Consider the following 25,761-nt stretch of genomic DNA (forward strand, 5'->3'; position numbering starts at 1 on the left):
AGCTGTGTTTTTGTGGCTTCTATTCTAACTTTCCTACACATAAATACACTCCAGTGAAAAATTTGAAAATAATATCATAAAATGTTTTTGTTGTTGTTTTGGGGGGATTTATTTTAATAATCGCGTCGTCACGGTTTCAATTACTCTATGTGATATTGCTATTTAAATATATATTCCTAATCACGTCAGGACGGTTTCAGCTTTAAAGACATGTAGTACACAAAGGCCATATTATTTTAAATTCGCAATGCTTCAATGACAGCTACGATGACATTATATGTGAACTTGTCTCCAAACGGTGACTACTTTATGCTCAATTATGCTGATGCTGACGTTAAACACGAAGCTACAAAACTCAGATTACACATTATTTAGTTTCCAAACATCCACAACAAGATCTTAAATGCGAACTCTAATACATAAATCGGTGAGGGAAGCACAATTTTACTGATAAACTTCACGTGGAGGGTCAAGCAAGATAAACAACAAATTGTTCACTATAAACATAAACACATTAACTATGTATCGTATATCTTCGTAGAAAAGAAAAACAACCTTAAATTCTAAAATAATTTTTTCAACAATTACATAGTACATCTCAGCAAAGATTTCAGCAGTTTCCAGTAGTTAGTATCAGCATCAGTTATCTTGCAGTCTCCAGTAGCTAGTGTCAACGTCAATTATCTTGTAGTCTCCAGTAGCTAGTGTCAACGTCAATTATCTTGCAGTCTCCAGTAGCTAGTGTCAACGTCAATTATCTTGTAGTCTCCAGTAGCTAGTGTCAACGTCAATTATCTTGTAGTCTCCAGTAACCAGTATCAGCATCAATTATCTTGTAGTCTCTAGTACCTAGTGTCAACATCAATTATCGTGTAGACTCCTGTAGCCAGTGTCAATTTTATTTAATGTGTAGTCTCCAGTAGGCAGTGTCAACGTCAATTATCTTGCAGTCTCCAGCAACCAGTATCATCAATTATCTTGTAGTCTCCAGCAGACAGTGTCAACGCCGTTTATCTTGTAGTCTCCAATAGCCAGAGTCAACGTCCATTATCATGTAGTCTGCAGAAGCCAGTGTCAACGTCCATTATCATGTAGTCTCCAGTAGCCAGTGCCGACGCCAATTATCTTGTATATTATTTCAGACATGTAAATTAATCTCTGATAAACGAGCCTGGAAATGGGTGAACATAGAGTATATATTGGTTTGGCTGACCAGGATTGGTTAATAATGTAAGTTATGTTTTAGGAAAAAGAATCTTTTGAAAGCTTATCCTAGTTGTAAGTGGTTTTTTTTAGAGACATTGTTTTATTGATGGAATTTCAGTCCTATAACAGTCTTGAGTTTGGAACACTCGTTACTAAAATTAGCACCTGACTCTTTAGTGCGGAATTGAAAGCACGCGTTTCAAACACATCCAGGTCCAGAAAATGCCGCGGCTCATATCCTTTCCTCAACATCGAAGCTGACATCCAGGTTTCATCTAATTTTAAGTTATTGCATTTTTAATATAATGGTGTTTGCATAGGTTTACTATGGGAACTGAATTAGTACCGTGAGTCATATAAACCAGCTGTGATGTATTGCTGACTCGGACTTGTATTGTTTTCAGAAAGGGTCAATTTATTTAACAATGAGAAATATGTAATTTACTGCGACAGATTAGGTCAACCCAATCATATAGTTTTTCTTAACTCACATATATTTATATAATCAGGCAATACAAATGTTGTGAATTTACGAAAAGTGGGTGAGGGTGAGAGTGCTGTGCCAAAGAGTGAGCTAAATTTTCTAAACCAAGATTCTGGCGCAAGTTTGGCATAATATAAAAGGAAAATGTTATTTTCCTTCGCTAAAACCGGATGCATTTCATATCTAAATATCATGTGTTTGGTACAAGCGATGAAATATATATGGTATTAACGTTGGAAAAATAAATATCCTCTATTTATTCTTACATCTAACTGCACTGTTCAGAAAGACTTTCTGAGCAGATTAGGGTGTATATATAATGTAAGATTGTGTGTTCGTGAATTGAACACAAATACTTAACATATCTTCGCAAAACCTGAAATACTGGTCACAGTGACCTTCTTTGGTTGTAACGTTGTAGATGTTGTTGTGGGGTTTAACGCCATTTTTCCCGCGAATCGAACCCACGCAGACAGAGGTGAGATGGCAGTGATCCGTAACGGTGAGCGCTTTAGACCACTCGGCCACTCGGGGCCCCTAACGGTATAGTAGAATCAGATACAGTAATGCACACAATTATCGAGTTTCATGAATCACACCATAGATATGAAATTTCAACACAGATGTTCAGAAAAGTCACTGAACCATGAATTATAAGTCACAGAGACATCAATTTGCAATAAAGACTCAGCACATCTCAATATGCATATCATAACCTAGTCTGATCATTTCATGTAGGATAATATGTATAAGGGATGAGGTTACTAGCTCATGAACAGTCAAAACACAAAATAATACCAAAATCAGTAAAGCGTGAAATGTAGGCTGTATTGATCTATTTTTGTGATAAGAGTTTATTATTCACAACGATGCACTCTATCACGAAGTATTATGATTCGCGGTATAACAGTATTATGCAGAAGGTAACAAATAAATAAATAAATAATATTATTTTTACAAGAATCTATGCGGTCACGAGATGAACGCAAAAAAAAAAATCTTAACATAAGTCAATAAAATGTGAAAAGCAGGTCACGTTCACTTTGTGTGTTGCAAACGTACTAGCAGAAATGCATACAATCATCTATTTTTATTATTCTTGCATGAGCAGTGCTTTAGATCAAACCCGACTCATAGAAGAATGGAATGTGGGTCATAGTAACATTTTTTCGAGATGAGGGTGAAATAGTCATCAAGATGTCAGTGAAGCCTAAAATATGGGTATACGGGTCAAAATGATACAAGTCTGTGATGAGGGTTTAGTGTTCATGAAGCTGCATCTCTCACCATGTTTCGTGATTGCAGGTGTATATGTGTATATAAAGTGTGCAAAAACCCAGACGTAATTTTAAAAACTTAACGAAGAATGTACAATTAATATAAATATGTATGTACAAAAATGTCAGCACAATTAGTCCCCTTCCCAAAGAGTAGGTGCTATGAAACCTAATCCAAACCGTTTCTTTTGGACCTAAGAAAAATGAGTGGTGGATATGTAGTGAGGCTGTAGATATTTATACAGGAGACACCAGACCTGACGTTGATGCGGGGGGGGGGGGGGGGGCGGGCTCGGAAAATAACGGTTCTTCCCCACTTTATGCAGGTCAGGTAAAAATTAGAAAAAGAACCAATAATAATAATAATAATAATAATAATAACGCCTGAATAGAATTCTGGTGTTGAAACACTAGTGGCAAAAGTAGAAATGAAAAGAAAAGGTGGGTGGGTGGGTGACTATGCCCAAGTAAGTGAATACTGAGAATCTGAAATGGGCAGGTTATATATTTAGATGGATGGATGGCTGGATGGATGGGATGGATGGATGGATGGATGGATGTGATGTTATGTGCGCATCACCGCAATACTGTGCCAATTAAACTATATTTTAAAAAATATCAAGATGAGAAATATCACATTTATACAGAATCGCCCGTATGTTCTCAACTGCATAATCTTCTGTGTACGCTCAACGTATGCCAACCCCGGTTTGACTTATGGGGTAATATCTCGTGGGATTGTACAGAATGTAAGTATGCCTATAGCTCATGGGATTGTACGGAATGTAAATATGCATATATCTCATGGGATTGTACAGAATGTAAGTATGCATATATCTCATGGGATTGTACAGAATTAAAATATGCCTATATCTCATGTGATTGTACAGAATTAAGTATGCATATAGCTCATGGGATTGTACGGAATGTAAATATGCGTATATCTCATGGGATTGTACAGAATGTAAGTATGCATATATCTCATGGGATTGTACAGAATTAAAATATGCCTATATCTCATGGGATTGTACAGAATGTAAGTATGCCTTTAGCTCATGGGATTGTACGGAATGTAAATATGCGTATATCTCATGGGATTGTACAGAATGTAAGTATGCATATATCTCATGGGATTGTACAGAATTAAACTATGCCTATATCTCATGTGATTGTCCAGAATGAAAATATGCCTATATCGCATGGGATTGTACAGAATGAAAATATACATATATCTCGTGGGATTGTACACAGTGCACATATGCATATATTTACAAACAAATGTTTTCGATGTATGGATTTCCTAGTCCTGTTACGATACTCACCACCCCCACCCCCCATACAATACAAAATTAAGCAATAAATAAAATCTTTTAAAATTCATCCAACAAAAATAAAATGATTAATAAAATAGCAAATAAGTTCTTTAACCAGGCACAGATCATACAGAGTCAGGTGGAGGGGGGCACAATTTCTGGATTGCAAATCACCTGTGAAGGAATAGAATTCTTGCACTTCAGGATCTCGACCGAATTTGACACTCTACGAATGCTTTAGCTTTTATTTACACTCTGGCAAAAGTTCAATTTCAATCCGAAATTCTTAAACTAATGCTCGATCAAGTTAGACTACTAAAATAGAATCCCATGTAAAACATGTAAAGCCTGCCTAACTTCCATCGGGAATAAAAACAGTTTCTTCTTGCTAAATATAGATCTCTCTTCCTGGCATTTTCTAGATACCAATCTGTGGCATGACGCAAGGCTCGGGGAATTTGAGTTAATATCAATCAATATGAGCTATGAAAAGAAAAACTTGGTGCAAAGCATCAATTTACCAGCAATAAGGTCCTTCATTGGAAAAAAATAGCATATTAGTCGACAATGGTATGAATTTAGTTCGCAGTAAACTCGGTTTTCATCAGATTGTTTCAGAGGCTATAAATAACGCAGACAAATTACCACTGAACTGCTGCGTGATTTATTTTTATAGTAATAGTTTAATGGTGTGGCTATAAATAAAGCAGTTGGCAGAACTTGGACCCTAACCCTATTAAAAAATGTTGTCAATATGATGCGTTCAACAGAAACACTTCATGACTGGTTTTCGAATAAAACCTAATCAAAACACTGATCTTTAACCATGATAATATCTGCAATAGCTATCTACTAAGCTCACTAGATGCAGTTACTGAAATACACGATCCTGCTGCTTGGAAGCAGTTAAGTTACAAGTATTAGCTCTCCAAAAACCTTGAACGCACACCTTTAAATAATGTTTGGCTTGCAAGATATAAAAAAAACCCCAAAAACACTGAAACAAAAACACCAAAAAACTTAGTAAAATGGAGAAGCAGAACTAGGTCAGGAATCGATGTGAAGCAGTAGTATTCTTTTTATGCTGTGCATATGTGGGATGACCTTAAGGTACTTTTATGTCTTGTTCATTGAGTGAAACTAGATTTTTAGGACAAAGGAATCGTTACATTGTGAAATATCTGTGAACAGATTGGATTTTTCCTGTCAGATAGAAAGATTTGCTGGAATTTGCAGATATACATCATGTCAAAATGTATTGAGACGATGGTACCAAGCTGATTATTAAACGGAAGTTGTGTGGGCTTGATCAAATGAAAGTACCTTGTTTGCGTGCACTTTTAATGCAGGACAATTTCAAGAGGTCATAAGTTCAATTAAATACTGCGCAACACGTTTTCATTTTCACATTGTACTGCGTCTAAACTATTTAAAAACTGTTGTACACAACGAAATTTAAAAGATTTTTTAAACTTTTATTTCGAAATACTTTATATGATAACAGAGCGTAAACTAAAATAGTTGTGCGAGACCTATACTTCAAAATGGTTAGTGATATCTCGAGTTGCCTCCCTTAAACATCTAAATAACATATTAAATATGATGTTTTCCAACCGTTAGCTCTCACTGGATAGTTTCGTATTTTGATACCTCTCCTGATTTTGAAAGGAAGAAGGCATGAGGTTAATTACGATAAGCCTAGTGTTTATAAATTCACACATAAGCTAAATCTGTAGTGATTTGCATTTACTTCAGGCTAGTAAATAGGATGGCTTGTTTTGTGAGTTCCTGTCACGATTAGACTAGCAATGGAGATCAAATGCGTAATTTGGGCCGCAACTGAACCGCCAACTTGGCTTATGTGTGAACGTATGTCTGTTACAGAGGTATATATATCTAAAAATCGAGACGGTTAAGGGACGATAAAAAGTATCCTAACTTGTTATAGTACTAGTGAACTTTAATCATGCATATGGCACATGCTGATTCTTTTAGCCGCCTTGTCACAAGAAAATATTCAAAATAGCCCTTGCTATCAAATTTGCATGTATAAAGAGAGGTTGGTGGTAGTGTTGGTTCAGCATAAAAGCCACGACCTGTTTAAGGAATAATCCAACTTTATGACAAAACTATTGTTATCATGTTGTATCGAAATTTGAGAAAATATAACTTTGCAGCACAAAATGGAGACAGCCGAGTTTCAATTACCCAATAACTCTATTATTATGTTTATTTACCCTATAGTTATTTTGAAAAACAAAAGTTCCTTAATTTATCAAATTCAATTTACAAATTAGCCAGCCAAACCAAATCACATTGTTTCAGCTTCACATAGGAACACCATTTCAACGAAAGAGTCTTACATCCATGGTCTGCCTCAGCTTCGCTGCAGATTTCCACTAAATACATATTCTACTAATCAGACAAAATGTATTCGAAATTTCTAAATTGCTGAAAGTGAAAGTTCATACACTTTGTAGCTTATATATACATCAAAAGGATATCTGATAGCGTGTTATACAGTGTTAAAAAAACACCCCACCTCTGATTATTGAACATCATGTCGAAATATTTACAGTCTGTTACCGATGTTCACCAATACGTCCTTTCGCTCTTTCTTTTGTAGTTCTTTATAGCAGAATAGCGTCAGAAGAGCAAGTGAATAATAATCAGATTTCATTTCAAAACAATAATATTTGGTATGAATTTAACCTTTCTTTCCTCAATGGTTTCTGAATATATGACCCAGTAGTTTATCTTGTTCCTAAAAGACTCGTCATTGGTATCTATTTGACAAAGTGAAGTCAATCCACTGTCTTTCTGAAGTTATTATCAAATTTAACAACATCTATTTATTGAAAACATGCTCTTTTTTTCTATTCAACTACTTCCTTTTTCGCCCTTCTTTCATTCAATCAAGTATACTTTTCTGATTTCTCTTCCATCAATATATGTGATTATTCATCTTAAAATGTGTAACTATCGATCGTCTTTATTTGTGTGTGTGCTTTTGGATTGTTAACGAAGCTTTAACAATATTCCAATCATATATCTACGATGTCTGCAGTGTGGCAGTTTATAGTGATGTCTAGCACTGGGTTATCATGCCGTAGACATGTAGCATCATGTCTCACCCAGTCACATTATCCTGAAACTAATCAGATATAATATTACCTCATTAATATACGCGGATCTCGCTTATTATCGAACTCTTTCGAGATCTCCATGATAAAAGCACATATTTCAAATTTACTAAAACTGGGTTAGAAATCTGTCCCACAGATAAATAAGATGGTCAAATTATCAAAAGAGCAAGACTGACTAATTAATATGCATTGATCTCACTCATTACTGAACCAATGCAAGATTTTCGTGATGTAAGCTCATATTTCAATTTTAATCTAAATTAGCTCAGAAATATGGCTTCCATGAAGATACAAATTTTGGTCAATCCGATGCAGATTAGCTCATTAGTTAGCTAATTAGTATGAGTGTATTGATAGCGACCGATGTTTTAACTATATAAGCATATAGATCAAAGTCATATCAGAAAAATATGCTCCAAAGAAGTAACAATGTTAACCAATCTGATGCAAGATGACATCATTATTATCTCATAATCTCGCTCATTACCGAAATCGCGCAAGATTTTGCTGATATTGTCAATATACAAAAGTGGTAAAGATACACAAGGGCTCAACATACAAAAGTGACCACTTTAAAGATGGGGTCAATATAAAAAAGTAATCAAGATACAATTGGAGTCAATATATAAAGTGATTAAGATAAAGATGGGGTCAATATGCAAACGTGATCAAGATACAGAAGGGTCAATATACAAAAAGATCAAGATACAGAAGGGGTCAATACACAAATTGATCAAGATACAGAAGGGGTCAATATACAAATTGATCAAGATACAGAAGGGGTCAATATACAAATTGATCAAGATACAGATGCAGTCAATATATAAACTGATCATGATACAGTGGGCGTCAATAATACAAAAGTTATAAATACACAGAAGGGGTCAATATTCGAAAGTGATTAAGACACAGAAGAGATCAATATACAAAACTGATCAATATGCAGATGGGGTCAATCATAAAGGTGACCAAAATACAGAAGAGGTTAATATATAAAGTGACTAAGATACATAAGGGATGAATATACGAGAGTACTCAAGATACAGATGAGATCAAGATAAAAAATAGTTATCAAGCTTTATACATCGCGGTAAGTCACAGTTGACCAAAATACAACGGTTATGGGCAGTCATTCCTTTATAATCGCAGACCATAATCTCTGTACAATCATCTGGTTATTACTTATCTGCAAGCAATGCCAGTTGGAATTCATGTGGTACAAAATAGCTTATTCAGTTGTAAACATACAACACGTGTATAGCCTGTGTTAAAACAATGAGCATATGTATTGACATTTTATTTTCATGTCTACAACTAGCATTTATCAAGGAGCAAGCAAAAACAGAAGTCATCAAGATATAGAAGGGGTCCAAATCCAAAAATGATCAACAAACAGATGGGATCAGTGTACAAAAGTGATCGAAGACAGATGGAGTGAAGATTCAAAAGTGATCAAAGACTCAAGTGACAAAGATATTGAAGGGGTCAATATACAAAAATTATAAAGATACAGATGGGGTCAATACACAAAAGTGATCAAAGACAGGAGTGATCAAGACAGGAGTGATCAAGACAGAAGTGATCAAGACAGGAGTGATCAAGACAGAAATGATCAAGACAGAAGTGATCAAGACAGGATCAACCAGGTAATTTTATTTAATGTATCAAGCATGTCCAGTAATTTAATCTTTTGATTGAGAAACTAAGAAATATGAAAATGTACGGAATGAGGACAAAAGCAGAATTTCTTGTGTAAACATTTCTTTCAAAGGTCACAATTTAAAGGACACAAAGAGGAAGTGACATTGTTTCAATCATATTTTGATTAGAAAATACACAAAACCTCTCTTCTTTGACTATCTTTTCATAACGACCTGATTCCACAGCAAGGTTAAGCGATAAACTCAGTGGAAATAGGGGAAAACAATGGCCTTCAATCTAAGATGAAGCATATGTTTCATTCGCTCAGTTCCAAGCCCCCTTGCGTGTAAAAAAATACTTTCAGTTTCATACAAGATTAGAATTAATGCATGTAAATTTTATTTAATCCTAATCATTCCATAAGTTACGTGAATGTAAAAAGGAATTTTCTGGTGTATAAGTCTGTACGATCTAGTCAATCTAACTACTCATCGCATGTTAAAAAACAAGCTGAGCCTTTTGGGCCGCTTCCAAGCAATGTTTCACTAGGGTGAAGATAAGCCATTTGCGCATGCTTTATGTTATCTTTCATAAAGAATTTTCATTATCAGAATGATGCATACTTAGATCATCAAAACCTGATGGCTATTATCTTTTCAAGTTGAATAACCTTGTAATTGCTTACCATACTGTCTGCAATAGTTATCATAAAAACATAGGTAGACATTCTATTTCTATGGAGAGGAATTCCAAACCTTTAGAAACTACGTGCTTTTCCACTACGTGTAATTTATCCTGTAAATACATGATGTAACACCGTGATCTTAAATAAACGAACATAAACATTAGGATGCATTAAACATTTCATTTTCAATTTGAATTTTTTTAAATCTGTTAAATTTTAAAATGTGCTGGTCGAAAAGTGATATTACATGACGCATTAGGGAAGGATAAAACTCACTGGGAATATTTTTCATTTTACATAAATAGCGGAATGGAAGGGACTGTGGTGAATTGGTGGTAAAGTATTTCAGCACTGAAGTAAACCGATGTGTCTGTCTATCCGTATGTATGTGAACATGTACGTATGTAGGTAAATAGGTAGGTACAAGTGCATAGACGGTTTGTAATAAATTATATGCACTTTTGCACACTGAATGTGAAAACAGTGATACAATATGTACTGAATAAGAATGCTGATGCAAACAACTGACACATTTAATAAATCTGTTTAAATCAAAACTGAGAGTGCCACAATACTACAGGTAAAAAAGTACCACGTACGTTGCTGTTGCTTTGGAGTGTAACCGTTCCTTATATATGATGAAAAACTAGTGCTGTTTTTCGAAAAACTAATTATTTATTTTATTTTTGCATAGGGGCTTTGACATCTCACCTTTTGATCCAGAACTCAAACAGAATTGTCCCATCCAATAAAATGCAAGCCATTCACATAGTTTTCTAACTGAAAATAATCATGGTACATAAATATCACTCTCCAAATGTCAATCCAGCGCCGCAAGCATAAAAACGGCCAATTTTGTGCAAACTAGACGAAGCAAATTATCTCAGCGCGTTTGGAAGGTAAACATAAAATATATATAGCATCTCTTACCTTATGTACATGTCATGGGAGTTCTTGCAACATGTTTATATTTCATCATGTTCTTTACGGGACATACAATATTTATCAGCTGAATTTGCCAGATGTTACAACTGTATCGTGTTTCTACCTGGCTTTTGCTAGGAACTATGTTGTATTGATGTGGTATTAAACCTGATAAATTCATATTGATTTATCCTCTTTTTTATGGTTCATATCTATTGTGGTCGAGTGGTCTAAGGCGCTGGCCTTTACAGATCACTGACATCTACCTATTGCCCGCGTGGGTTCGAGTCTTGGGTTCGGCCAACGTGGATGTCTGAGAAAGTTTGCAAGATGTGATGTGTGTTGTGATGTGATTTTGATTTTTAACGTAGCTTTAACAATTTTTCAGTCATATCGCTACGATGTCTGCAATGTGGCAGTTTATAGTGATGTCTAGCACTGGGGCATCATGCCGCAGACATGTAGCATGATGTCCCACCCAGTCACATTATCCTGACACCAGGCCGACCAGTTCTAACACTAACCTCTTAATGCTGAACGCCAAGCGAGGCAGCTGTTAGTACCATATTTTAAGTCTCTGGTATGACTCGGCCGGGGATCGAACCCACGACCTCCCGCATCCGAGGCGGACGCTCTAACCACTAGGCCACCGGAGCGGTAAAGTTTGCAAGAAGTTTCCCGTGGCTCGGTGGTCCTTCTTGTGATTTCACCTGGTTCTTCCTCCACCAAATATACTGCCCGACATGTATCTCTTCATAAATAGCGTTAAACACGTAAGAAAAACATTACAAACCAACGTTTTCAAAGTTCCATTCTCATCCAACAAAAACTAGTAGAAACTAATCCTGCAGTCATTATTCCTGTATGGCGTCGCTGATGCATTTAGTATACAGGTTAATGAGTCGATTTCTGTACAACAGTTTCTTCTGAGATCTGACCACATCCTGTGACTTAAGGTCGTAAGAAAATTTCACGGTATTTCTGCTATTCCAAGGAGTACAGATCTATATATGTATATATATATATATATATATATATATATATATATATATATATATATATATATATATATATATATATATATATATATATATATATATATATATATATATAAACAAACAAAAACAATGCTGTAATGCTGTCGGCGTACTCAAGTCGACACCTGCTTTACCGGATACAACTTTAGCGTTCACAGAGCAAGTTGTCCTATACCTTATGAGGTATACCTCCTCCAGTTCGCAAATCGATTGGTAAAAATCTCTTTAGAAAGTCTACCTTTAGTGCTGCAGGTGTGCTCATGTTGTCACCAACTTTATGGAGTTCATCTTCCCAGAGCTCAAACATCGATTGGTATAATCTCTGCCTGGGTTTACATAATTTACAGGTCACCACGTACAGAATTTTGTTACTTTGTCTCTCGCTTATTGGACGGTGCGTTCAGAAACCCCATGATAATTGCGGTCTCTGTGATTGGATTGCTCTCCCTGTCGATCAGTACAATATCAAATCTCTTGTACTGTATCCTGTGGTCCGAGCGAATCTCGCAATCTTGTTTGGTTGTACTCATCTACTTTTTCTGCCGTATGATAATACTACTGTGCACGCAAATCCAAATTTCTCAGTCTGATTTTTATGGAACTCTCTGACATAAAGGAAATTTACTGACAGCGACAGGAGGTCAGATTATATTGATCTTTCGATTCACCACTCTAATTACACCTTCCACATTTGAGAAAGTGAAAAGCTTCATTCGGAATACGGCGTTTCCAACAACTCTTCAACAACGTATGCAACACTTTAACTGAATGGTTACCAAAAAGATGTGAACAGGGAATTCCAAAGCTCTACTTTTTAAAAGCAGATCTCGATATTAATCAGACTGAATGTTTATGTGACATATGTCAGTATAATGATAGGGCTCATGTGTAGTGCAATTTGTTTTTACTCAGAAAGGGCTAAAGTGCTACATTCATTAATGGTGTGATTATCAGTCTCTTTCTAGCTCGTGTACATCCTTTACAACGGTGATTTTGCACACTTCGTTGTACACATCCTTTCAACCTGCTAACAATAAACGCCTGGTCATGCGCTGTTGTTACCCTTTCAAAACTGTATGTGCATTGCATTTCCATCAGTTCTGATGTTCTCTCTATGTACGTCCTCTGATGACAATCTATGTTTCCCTCTTTAGATTGGGAAGGCTCTTTCCATGCATCAAGGATTGGGATTCTTCATCTGAATGCCCTTTGCATGCACCAAGAATTGGAATTATCCACGAGTAGGCCTTTCCGTGCATCTTGGATTGAAATTCTTCCTCGGAAGGTCTTTTTCATGCACCAAGAATTGGAATTATTCATGGTAAGGCTTTTTCCATGCAACGCGGACTGGAACTCTTGATGGGAAAACCTTTTCCTTGCACCAAGAATTGGCATTCTTCATTCGAAGGTCTTTTTGGGAATTCCTAATGGGAAGAACCTTTCTATCCACCATGGATTGAAATTCATGGGAAAGCCCTTTCCATGGACCAATGACTGAAACTCTTCATGGGAAGGCCTCTTCCATGCACCAAGGATTGGAATTCCTCAAGGAAAGGCCCTTTCCATGCACAAAGGATTGGAATTCTTCACGAGAAAGCCCATTCCAAGCACCAAGAATTGGAATTCTTCATCACGTTTCGCTTTGGAAAGGCTCTTTCCATGCAACGAGGATTGGACGTCTTCATCACATTTCGCTTTGAGAAGGCCTTTCCATGCACCAAGGACTTGAATTATTCATCATGTTTCCTAACATACGTCACTAATCACCTCTCTCTGCCTCAACAGTCAAACTCTTATCAGTCATCTTCGCATCGGTATAAATAAATTGTTTACCTGTAATATGCAGGTACTTCTGGTTAATATTTTCATGGTGTCATTATATTATGTTGATTAGATTCTTCGCATTTCGTCTAGAAAATACCTCGGAAAGTTTAGTGTTTCTTCAAGCATTCCTCCTTTTTCAGCCAGAAAAAGAGAATAAGATGCCCAATGCAAATTCAAGATGGTGCTTAATCTTTATAATGGTTTCTGCAGCATTGGTTTTGAAGATGAAAGTCAAAAGCCCATGAATTTTTAACGAAAAACTGAAAGGTTTTAAAAACCTTTCACTGTTAAGCACGCACGTAAGGTTAAATATTATATTATGTGATCTCAGATATCATAAATGTGTATTAGGTATTAGAAAATATACTTTTCGTGTCACATTTACTTAAATGTCATGGCCGTTACCTTCTAAAAATTCCCTATGCTGCATAACAAGAACGAAGGTCACAGGTTCATTATAGTAATGATACACATCTTCAGCTATTTATGCTATGAAAGTTACAATCAAAATGCAGGCCGCCATTTTTATTTTGTTGTATTAATGAGTACCAACTTGCTTTTATCAGATATAACAAACGATCTGTTAGACAAACTGGTATATTTTTCATGTAACCATTATATATATATATATATATATATATATATATATATATATATATATATATATATATATATATATATATATATATATATATATATATATATATATATATATATATATATGACTCATGGTAGTTTATAAATTGTGAAGACAATTGTTTTTTGCTTTTGTTTCTGAAAAAGAAATACTGCACAGCAGGATGTATAATATACATTTGTATCGTATACCGACTGATTTATCTCCAGATGGACAAATCCCGAGTCCTAATGGATTTGTTCTGCGACAGTCGAGTATTTCGGGATATAATGCATTCATGCTGTATTTGATTTTGAAATTCCAGTTAGTTTTAGATAGAGCTTGTCATGTTAATCAGTCTGATGTATCATGTATTATACCATAATTTGCTGAGAAATTTACGACGACTTAAAATGTGATGGCGCAAAATGGAGACACAATCATCTAATCTCTTCCCGTGTTCTATGAGAATATTTATTTTCTTTATTGCATCGCACTGGAACCTACTGAAACGATTATCGGCTCGTCAGGATCTGTGTCGGTCATTTATAATGATGAATGTTTGTGAAAGTAGGAGTTCTCACAGTTATTATCCATACAAATTTTAAAAAATAAAGGGCCAAGAATTGCAGAAAATACTTTCAGAAATATGAATAAAAAATAATTTGCAGTTCTTTACTCTAGCATCGATGTCAAACTACATTCTTGCTTATAGATGACATTTAAAAGTTCCTTTTGTAAATCTTGTCAGCAATACATTCATAATATTTGCTTTAAGCGGTGTGTTCAAAATGAAATACGCCCTAATTTATCGACACAGTTATTCAGATGAAAGATAACCTTCTAGACGAAATTGTATGGCACATCTGAATGCCACAGACAATCCAAGAGAGTGACATACTTGATAACACTCAGTGACGTACTTGCAATTGACCGAAGCATAGAAAATTAAAATATAAGCGTGAGGTATTTCATTTTCGAATACAAAAGATATTTTAAATTCTACAATGTAGAAAAAGTATGTTCGTCAATACCTCGTATGTGTTCAAATGCTATCCCACGCTCCCCCACCCACCCCTCTCATTTAAGTAATAAGACATTATACACTAGACTGGCGCACATACAAGAAAATGAAAATATTTAAAAGTTCATGCTTCACAAACGTCAAGAATTAAAGGCACTACAATATTACAGTTCGGGTCTTTAGTAGCCCCTACCACCAACCTACTAACCAAACAATTTAGTCACATCATGATGATGATGATGCTGATGATGATGATGATGCTGATGACATCGTTTATACGACCATGAATCGTTTTACTACATAGGTTAAATCTCTGAATGCCTATTTGCATGACATCAGTTAAATGTCTGAATGCCTGGTTTTGCGATATTGCTTAAATATTTTAATACTTGGTCAGTTAAATATGTGAATGCCTGGTTTTCCTATATCGGTTAAATGTCTGAATGTCTATTTGTACGACATCGACTAAATGTCTGAATGTCTATTTGTACAACATCGATAAAATGTCTGAATGCCTGTTTGTACGACATCGGTTAAATGTCTGAAAGCCTATTTGTACCACATCGGTTAAATGTCTGAAAGCCTATTTGTATGACATCGGTTAAATGTTCGAACGCCTATTTGTACGACATCGGTTAAATGTCTAAAAGCCTATTTGTATGACATTGGTTAAATGTCTGAATGCCGATTTGTACGACATCGGTTATATGTCTGAATGCCTATTTGTACGACATCGGTTAAATGTCTGAATGCATATTTGTACGACATCGGTTAAATGTCTGAAAGCCTATTTGTATGACACTGGTTAAATGACTGAATGCCGATTTGTACGGCATCGGTTATATGTCTGAAAACCTATTTGTATGACATCGTGATAAATGTATGAATGCCTATCTGTACGACATCGGTTAAATGTCTGAATGCCTATTTGTATGACATCTGTTAAATGTAGGAATGCACATTTGTACGACATCGGTTAAAAGTCTGAATGCCTATTTGTACGACATCGGTTAAATGTATGAACGCCTTTTTGTACGACATCGGTTAAATGCACGAATGTCTGGCTTTATGTCATCAATTTATTGTCTGAATGCCTCGTAATGCCACGAAATTGACCTTTTCTTTTCCGAGTGTGCATCTTGGAAGTGGTCAAACAACGGTGACATAACTACATGGTCGTGGGCTAAGAAATAATATACCATGAATATCTCTCTCTCTCTCTCTCTCTCTCTCTCTCTCGTCTGAACCCAGTTATCCATAAAAGTGATCTGAATGGGTTTTATTCTTAATTCTTCTCATCAATACAACCATAATATTTACTTAAAGCGGTAGTATCTTTTATGCGTGGCGTTATCAAAAGAATTCACTTTGATTTGTGGGCAATAGTATTCAGGTGACAGTCATTCACACACAAAGGTACATTTGAATACAAGACGGTGGACTTTTGTTACAGCACTCAATGACGTACATTACAATTGACGTATGAATACCAAAAAATATTTGAGCGTCAGGCATATAATTTCAGAATAAAATAGATTTCTTTACTCTGCAATGTACAAATGTTATGTTCGTTGATGCCTTGTGTATTTTCAAACATAAACAACTCTCTCTCTCTCTCTCTCTCTCTCTCTCTCTCTCTCTCTCTTGTGATATATTAGTATGCTACCCACATACTGATAAAATGCGAAGAAAAACAAAAACTGACTCAAAAGTTAATAATTTGACGTGAAATATTAAAGGCATTACAATATAGATATGCGAAACTTCTGTACCTTGAACCACCAACCTACAAACGTAACCCTCAAGTAACAAAAGACGAAGACGACTATGATGACGATGATGCATGTGAGCTTTAACTAAATTATTTATATGCATATACATACTTGTTATGGGGTCTTTACATTTTCTGTATGCCTATTTCTGCAATGTATGTTGATGACTGCTGCATTTTCATTTTAGATTTTTTTAAAATTCATTCAAGACAGAAAGCCACGGGTGGCCGAGTGATCTCGCGCGATCGCCTTTACCGACCACTGCAATTTCACAGCTTCTCGCTTGTGTTTGTAGTCTCAGGCTCGGCAGTTTGCCAATTACTTCCTTTGCTTCGGTGGTTCTTACCTGAGTTATGTTGCGTTCTTTCAATACCGATTATACTGGCGGCCATGCATTGCCTATAATGTGCTGAAAAATGGCCTTGTACCTACAACAACAACGACATTCAAGTCAAATAGGCCTGTACAATTTATGCAATGCTTTTTGGTGCGAAGGTTTTCATCAGCAAATGTGAATGCAAAGGGTTTTAAATTTGATACAGACTTCTAACTTAACCTTTCTTGGGGCTACAAGTCTCGAATGGTTGGGAGACTACGATATGACAAATAATTTGTATTAGATGAATTTCAATCTTGATGTCCATCATGCATACAACGAGTCCATGCTTTTGTATCAATTTCGATCTTAAGGCCCATCATACATATGACGAATCCATGCTTTTGTATCAAATTCGATCTTAAGGCCCATCATACATATGACGAGTCCATGCTTTTGTATCAAATTCGATCTTAAGGCCCATCATACATATAACGAGTCCATGCTTTTGTATCAATTTCGATCTTGATGTCCATCATACATATAACGAGTCCATGCTTTTGTATCAATTTCTATCTTAAGGCCCATCATACATATAACGAGTCCATGCTTTTGTATCAATTTCGATCTTCAGGTCCATCAGGCATATGAGTCGACAGCTCCGGTGGCCTAGTGTTTAAAGCGTCCGCCTCGGATGCGGGAGATCGCGGGTTCAAATCCCAGTCGAGTCATACCAAAGACTTACAAAAACGGTACTAACAGCTGCCTCGCTTGGCGCTCAGCATTAAGAGTTTAGTGTTAGGACTGGTCGGCCTGGTGTCAGAATAATGTGACTGGGAGAGACGTCATGCTACATGTCTGCGACTTGATGCCCCAGTGCTAGAAATCACTATAAACTGTCACACTGCAGACATCGTAGCGATATGACTGAAAAATTGCTAAAGCTACATTAAAAATCTAAATCACACAACACACACGAGTACATGCTTTTGTATCAATTTCGATCTTGAGGTCCATCAGACATACAATGAGTTCATCCATGCTTTGCATCAATTATCGATCTTGAGGTCCATCAGACATATAATGAATACAAGTTTTTGTATCAATTTCGATCTTGAGGTCCGTCAGACATATAATGAGTCCATGTTCGTGTATATTTAGCCAATACATGTGAAACTATGGTAATCAAAGTTAAATAAGGTACACATTCCCCCTCGTTTACAGTTAATTATTTTTCGACATTATGTATTCAGAAAGAGAAGTACTGTTACAAGCAGACCGTTCCGGTGGCCTAGTGGTAAGAGGGTCCGCTTCGGATGCGGGAGGTCGTGGGTTCGATCCCCGACTTACTACTGCCAAAGACTTACACCAATGGTACTAACAGCTGCCTCGCTTGGCGCTCAGCATCAAGAGGTTAGTATTAGGACTGGTTGGCCTTGTGTCAGGATGATGTGACATCATGCTACATATCTGCGGCATGATGCCACAGTGCTAGACATCACTATAAACTGCCACACTGCAGACATCGTAGCGATATGACTGAAAAATTGTTAAAGCTACGTTAAAAATCATAATCACACACACACACACACACTATTACAAGGACGCATCCCACATAAGTCAAGTCGATTAGAACAGACAATTGTAAACGTACTTATATTAATTTTTATCCTTTTGAAATAGACCCAGACCGAAGTCTCTAAAAGATTATTAATTTATCAACTTTTATTTATGTCGCCGCTGACCTGTTTCAAGACACACAACTAGAAAAAAGCATCCCATTTCATAACATGTATACACTTCGTAGTTTTCTAAAACGTGGACTTCGGGACTCGGGTACTAATTCAGTTCCCATAGTAATCCTATGCAAATACCATGATATTAAAAATTCAATAACTTAAATTTTTTAGTGCTCATGATCAAACCTATATTTATCAGTATAGATGAAACCTGCATGTCAGCTTCTGTGTTGATGAAAGGATATGAGCCGCGACATTTTCTGGACCTGCACGTGTTTGAAACATGTGCTTTCAATTCCGCACCAAAGAGTGAGGAGCTAATTTTAGTAAACAGTGTTTCAAACTCAAGACTGTTAACTGTTAAAGGACTGAAATTCCATCAATAAAACAATGTCTCTATTTTTTTCACTTACAACTAGGATAAGCTCTCAAAAGATTATTTTTCCTAAAACATAAATTACGTTATTTACCAATTCTGATCAGCCAAACCAACATATATTCTATTTTGTGTTCACCCATTTCCAGGCTGGTTCCCATTTTTCCATATCATTAGTACCGTGTGTCCTATATTCACCTTTGATTTCCTTGACAGCCCTAGGAATAAGTAGTTCAATACATAAGTAAGCAATGTGCAAAGTTCTGCTTGTCAAAGAATACATTAGTGAATATTACATTATATTGCAAGTTCATATTCACCTAAAGACCAATGGTACATTTCAGGCAACATTGAAATATTTTAGCTTTATTTAAGAAAATCAGAAAATATTAAAATAAAGCTGTCTAGTATGAATCATCTTTTTTATATCACCATTTATCGCTCTTAAATTTAATGCTAAAATATATTATCAGCCTTGTCATATGCAATTAATGAGTAAACGGTCAAAATGACCATCTATATGTCCATGTATTATTACAGAAAAAGAGATTTAAATGACAAAAAATACCTAAACTTACCCCCAGAAGACATGTAATTTAAAACTAATGTAAGGCAGACATAAGTCCATTAAAATGCAAAATATGAACTTTCAAAACAATCACTGAAAGAAATTAGTCGAATGCAAAGTCATGAGAGGTCATCACCATTAAGCATCGTGGAAGAGACCTAAATGATCACATCTAAAGCATTACGTTTCAAAACACAACTACGAAATATCATACTGCTTACTGTAATTACTCTATAAATGGTAAATTGTATACATTTTATATACGTATTACTTAGATATGAACCAAAGTGCTAAACACTCCACCTAACATAGTCAAATCTACACACTGTTCCCCCTCCCCCTTTCTTGGCAACAGCTGATATATCTGAATATGTGTTTAATACCCCACTGAAAGCCACTCTGTGGTTTACAAAAGCTATTAATTTTGCTTGTTATCCACAAATAGAACCACGTGATTGCATTTATGGTAAAGTTAATGGCACTTGTATATGTGGAGTCACTGTATTGCTGTAGCTGTCTACAGGACTCACGGTACTAATTCAGTTCCCATAGTAAACCTATGCAAACACCATGACATTAAAAATTCAATAACTTAAACCTTTTGTATGCTCATGATCAAACCTATATTTATCAGTATAGATGAAACCTGGATGTCAGCTTTTATGTGGAGGAAAGGATATGAGCCGCGGCATTTTCTGGACCTGCTTGTGTTTGAAACACGTGCTTTCAATTCCACACTAAAGAGTCAGTTGCTAATTTTGGTAATGAGTGTTCCAAACTCTAAACTGTTACAGGACTGAAATTCCATCAATAAAACAATGTCTCTAATTATTTTTCACTTACAACTAGTATAAGCTCTCAAAGGATTCTTTTTCCTAAAACATAACTTACATTATCAACCAATCCTGGTGAGCCAAACCCATATATACTCTATTTTAGGCTCACCCATTTCCAGGTTCGTTCCCATTTTTCCATATCATTAGTACCGTGTGTCCTTCATCTTTCTTCATGCGTGTGTCCTCTGCATTGTTATAAAATACACTGTGTACTTTTATTGGGTTAAACGTCAGCGTTGTGGCCAATATAAAGTGGCTTATTGCTATTAAACCTCTCCTCAGTCAACAAGTGACTGGCCTTGGTCCAGTTTAACTTTCTGCACTTTCCAAGACCAGTGAAGAAGAAACCTCAGAAGCTGAGGAGGGGCGAGCAAACAAAGGTCATTATGTGATTATGCAGGGCAAGTCAGTGATCACTTACGCTGAGAGGTCTTACTTTCGTTGATTATTTATCATAACTTGCAATTTATAAATCCATTTTATAGCACAGGCTCTGCGACGGTACAGAAAATTAAGGTTGGCGGACACATAGTGAATATGTTCCCTTTGCCTTTGAACCTTTTTAATTCAGCTTTTAGATAAAAATAAATAAATTTTATTTTAACAGTAATGCAGAACATTTTACTAGCGTTACTGTAATTATATTGATGGAGTTATCGAATCATTCTGTTCAGTAGAGGTGAAAACATGGTCATAAGAGGTGAGGGTGAAATAATATATAATTCAAATGTAATGATTAACACTCGACAATATTGCTTTACACACAACACTATGACCGGAAATGGTATTTTCTAAACAATACTTCTAGCTTTTTAAGTAAAAAGTGCAAAATGCTTATTTAATTTTTAACTGTGGCAGATTTCTACCTGTTATTTCTGACAAATTACGTCACAGTCACACAAGGAACTTTTTCCCTGATATATAAAAAAACGACTGAACATAATTCAAGGCACAAAATTTCGCAAAAAGAGACTGCACAGAAAGACATAAACTGATAAATAAACAAATCACAATCAATTCTCTGGAGCAAGTATTACTCATAACACAAAAAAAGACAAATCAACACGTATTTCCGCGGAATTTGTTATTTCACCTGCGCCACACAGACACACACAAACACTTTTCCCAGCAAATGATGCGTCACAACTCCTGAATAAACATACTATTCAAACTGAAAACAATTCTAAATTATTATGGACAATTTTTTTTGTCTAAAATAAGTTTCTGTTGTAAAGGCTGACGTTTGCTGTTAAAAAAAAAAAAAAAAAAAAAAAAAAACATTACCATTATACCACGGATATAGTACCGAACTAATTAAAATAAAGAACAGATCAAGTTTATTACGAACACCTCTAGTTGTTGTACAAACTCATTTTGTCACAATACAGGGTTGCATTGTTGTTCTAAACACAACGTGTCGCTTTATCATCCTGTCATCATCACGATTTGCTTTTCATGGTGGAAACTATAATCACGTGTAAAAAAAAGAACGTCTGTCTGCACAACTGAAGACCTGCCCGATTGGCCGTATGCTTGACTTGCCGGAAATGGAAGAAAAACAAGCAGAGCAAAACTAACTACCTGCGCGTGTTTCCCCGCGGCTATTCATTGTTCGTACTAACCTATATTCATCGAAAGAAAGCAAAGGCATTAATTCATTTACAACAATTAATCTTCTGGAGTTATACGTCTTCATATATTAAACTAAAGTGAAAAGCTAAAACCATAAATCAACATGCGGTATTGGAAGGGTATCGAAACAATTAATTCCCTACGCAACCTTCATTATAATGAAAAACAGTGTGCCAGAAATATGGACGGTTGGTTGATATGTTTGCAATCAATCTGTCATATAAATAAAACTCCGCTGGTTCCAAAATTCGAAAACAAAAATATATTGCCGCTTGAGCAGGTATCTATCAATATTATTCAAATGACATATTTGGTCTAAAATCGAGAAAACGGGTTTCTAAACTGACGATGGTTTTTTGGGGGGCGGGGGGGGGATGTCGGTTTGTTCTTCCATTAGATTGAAGATTTTAAACTAAGATGAAGCTGTCATGTTCGCATCCGAAGTTACCAACAGGTGTACTTCGGACGAATATGTACTTATATGCCAGAACTCATAACATAAAATTTATTTGGAAACAGACCAGTTCCTTACCAAACACTCAGATTTTGTACCAACTGCGTTCTGTGTTTCAAAGATACCACAAGTGTCGATGAATGTGTGTGTGTGTGTTTGTGTGGGTGTGGGTGTGTGTGTGTGTGTGATTTAGATGTTTAACGTAGTTTTAAAACTTTTTCAGTCATATCGCTACGATGTCTGCAATGTGTCAGTTTATAGTGACGTCTAGCACTGGGGCATCATGCCACAGACATGTGGCATCATGTCCCACCCAGTCACATTACTCTGACACCAGGTCGAACAGTCCTAACACTAACCTCTTAATGCTGAGCGCAACAATTTTCGATGAATATAAAATGCCTATGAATCGAGTAATACTAGACCGGGATATTGATAACATATGATAGACCTATGTAGAAATAATAAATAATAATAACAATAAACTGAAGATATGATGAAGATAAGATCATCATTTAACGATTTTGCTACAAACAGTTTTGTTATAAATAACAGCAATCAAACTTGTACTAAAAATAACAAACGATGGTTACGAATTCAAACCCAAAAGGCCCATACAAATATCACCTATCAAGAAAATTTCACACAATAACCAAACTCGTACAAATAGGACGAATCTCGTAAATACAAGTTAAATAAAAAAAAATTTAAAAAATAAAGCAAATTCGATAAACAGGGAAAACAGCTTAATGCAAAACGAAAGATGAAAATGTTAAATTCGACGGACACGATGAATTTAAAAAAAAAAAAACAAGAATAGAGAGGAAAAATGGATTTTGAAGATGATTTAGATATTACAATAGTGACAATGACAATTCTTAATTAAGCAATTTACAGTCATAAATTATCATTTGTATTAAAAGTTTTTAAAATAACAAAACAACCTCGTATGATAATGTACTTAACTAACATATAAAATGTGCATCTGACATGCTGATGCCTTTATGTCTCTTCTTGCAATATAATATTTGACACTGGTCTGATTCTGGACACTTGGCTTGAAGGAACAACCAGACTAATATACAAATGGAAAGAGGACCTAAGTTCGCCTCAAAAGTATAGACCTGTCACTATTCTGACTGCTTTAATAAACGTTTAGCATGTACTTGAAAAATGAATTGAGAAGTTTCCAGATTTTCAAGATGTTCTGAAAGAAAACAAAGATGGAATCAGGCCAGGCTATTCAACTATATCGTATTTTGTCCTCATGCTATTACTTAAATTGTTAAAACTTGCACGATGAAATTATTTTGTGCTTTTATTGATTTTAGTAGTGCTTTCGACAAAATTTGAAGGACAGGAACCCTGTGAATGAAATTAGCAGATACAAACGTCAATGTGTAAATATTATGAATAACCAAAGAATAATAATGTATAATGTGTTTCATAAACTCAAATTTTGTATCAGTTAGGCTGGGGAATTTTTCACACTTTAAATAACAAACTATTTTTCTTACAACTTTTATGCACTCCAGGAGAGTCACTGTATTCTGTCCGAAAATGTTATATTAATGCACTCAGATGTTTTCATATTTCCTAACAATATTTATTACTCTTGCTATGATTGTAAACGTTGACCAGTGATGTAATATGTATCTTTACATGTTAGTGACGTCACCGAATTATAGTAGTTGTTGTATTCTCAGCTATATGTGACCTGAGATTAACTTTAAATAAAAAAAAGTTTTGTTCTGAACAAAGTTTTAAAATATTAAAACTTAAATCCTACCTATTCATTCATTCTTCAATAAACATGGCAGTTTCTTCTGACACTTTGGACGGATCGAGTACCTGCATACCTGGGTTCTAAATTTTCTAAATATATTTTATATGCATATTTAGACGCAAAAAAGGAGATAAAAACAGGGAAAGTAGTGCGGGAAGGATCCCTTATACCGCTGTAACCTGCCTAGTCTTTGTGCCTCCTGTAGCGAGTATAATCGGGCAACTACAGGAATCATACGTCACGAAGTATACAAAGTTGGTCATAGTAAACTAGATGGACCTGGTGACCACACCATGCTGGATTGCAAAGAATATCTACCCCTGAGCCATATATAAAATGCGAATGCGTCCAACAACACTGACGTTGCCTGCTCATTACTACTTGACTCGTCGAAAATTCAGAATGGAGTTCTATGACGAAATTTGACAACAAGAACCGAGTCCTATGTGCACATAAAACACGCTACTCGAAGAACCAGTTATAACAGCTGTTAAAACCATTTAAATATAAGACCAATTTCAAATGAATGCAAGGTTCAGCAAGGAAAGCCAGCTCGTGAAAATTGTCAGTAATCGTTGCAAAAAGGCATTTATCAGACAGATTCCTGTGTTCAGCTTGTGTCAGTAGATGCAAATAAACAATGAACACTGCCATTTTTTACGTTCACAGATCAGATATATTTAGATTTTTTTATATTAATACGCGTTAAGTGCAGTTCAACACATGACTCGATAATTGTGCCAAGGCAACCGTAGAAAAGTGTCTTGTTCAGATACACGCCAAGGCAACTGAACCCGTCTTTCCAGGGCATAATTCAAAGTACTCTGATCACGAGTCTGGCAAGATGACCACTGAGCCATTTATCCATATAATCGTATTGAATAACATTATAAAATAAATTAAGGCACCTTTTAAATGTGCTTCTTTACACAAACCCAATTTAGAATCACAAACGTACTGGCCCACTCTTTAATGGAATGTGTAAAATGCAAATATGTTACCCCCATATGCATAGGAATGTTTGTGCATCAAAAACAAATTAATAGCATTTTATCCTCCTGACGTCATTACGCTTCAGTCAATCACTGGATAGTTTCAGAATATC

General features: G+C 35.7%; 1 protein-coding gene and 1 long non-coding RNA gene across 2 annotated transcripts in view; one reads left to right on the forward strand and one right to left on the reverse strand.

The window, feature by feature from the left end:
• Window positions 1-25,761, reverse strand: part of LOC149781775 (nucleolar complex protein 2 homolog) — a 291,740-nt gene that overhangs the window by 35,317 nt on the left and 230,662 nt on the right. The gene's annotated exons all lie outside the window — the stretch shown is intronic.
• LOC149781777 (uncharacterized) lies at window positions 8,635-15,344 on the forward strand. The gene is made up of 2 exons (XR_016414783.1): window positions 8,635-9,072; window positions 12,868-15,344. It is a non-coding gene; the product is annotated as an uncharacterized LOC149781777 (long non-coding RNA).

This window comes from Sinohyriopsis cumingii, chromosome 15 (genome assembly GCF_028554795.1).
Source record: "Sinohyriopsis cumingii isolate HCF-2022 chromosome 15, ASM2855479v2, whole genome shotgun sequence".
Taxonomy (NCBI): Eukaryota; Metazoa; Mollusca; class Bivalvia; order Unionida; family Unionidae; genus Sinohyriopsis; species Sinohyriopsis cumingii.